Consider the following 980-nt stretch of genomic DNA (forward strand, 5'->3'; position numbering starts at 1 on the left):
ACTTTCCTCGTTCCTTCAGATTCACTCTACCTTCTGTTCTCTTCTCCCATTCTTTCGCCCAGAATAAGAACAGAAATCAGCTGTTAATGCCACTTTTACATCATCCGAGAACCAGTTTTTATTATACCGTTTTCAGTCACTGTTTTAGCCTTACGAAAACGCAGACAGTAATTCATGCAGGGTGTTACGCGAACGTCGAAGGAGACCAGACCTGGGAGCGTCACAATCATGCATAGTAATCAAACCTTCTTTAACAAAAACCTGTCGACAAAGGCATATCCTCGCGGAGTCCTTGTTCTCCAATATCTTTTTCTGGTATGTCTTTAAAGGAGCAGATATGTGAACGGGAATATATTTTTTAAAAAAGATTAGGAAAATGTACTATATACATACACACGCCAGTGCAGTTCCGACTTTGCAACCCGTTCTTTACGTCATTGCATTTTTGTGACGTCATAGAGGAGTCCGACGGCGGGGATATCCTGCGCGCCGATGATTTCCAGCCGCGCTTTCAACCCCTGATTTTTTTTTCTTTTTTCTTCTCCTTCTATTCCACACTTAATTATCCGTTGAAATCACCAAACGTGTCATGCCCTTCTACATCTCAGAATCTTCAAAAAAAAATCTCGCGAAGAATAAAGACAGGACAGAATAATAGATGAAAGAAAATAGATAAACAAGCGCCGCGCGACAGAGGACGCTGGGCCAAAACGGGTTCCGAGGAGAGCCTGCAAAGCGCGCGCGGACCCAAAAGTCTTTCATTGTTACAGCTTGACCTCCAACTTACCCCAAGCAATGGCTAAGATCACATGACTTGCTCGTGGAAAAGGGTTTTGACGATTCTCCTGATTTAAGGTGATTTCTTTTTCTTGTTTTTCTTTTTAGGTGAGCTTGTAGGTGAATGAGCTTTTAGGTGAGTGAGGTTTTAGGTGAGATTTTAGAGGGTGCTGGTTGAGATAAGTAAAGATAAGAAGGCAGTT

This window comes from Penaeus monodon, chromosome 20, assembly GCF_015228065.2.
Source record: "Penaeus monodon isolate SGIC_2016 chromosome 20, NSTDA_Pmon_1, whole genome shotgun sequence".
Classification (NCBI taxonomy): domain Eukaryota; kingdom Metazoa; phylum Arthropoda; class Malacostraca; order Decapoda; family Penaeidae; genus Penaeus; species Penaeus monodon.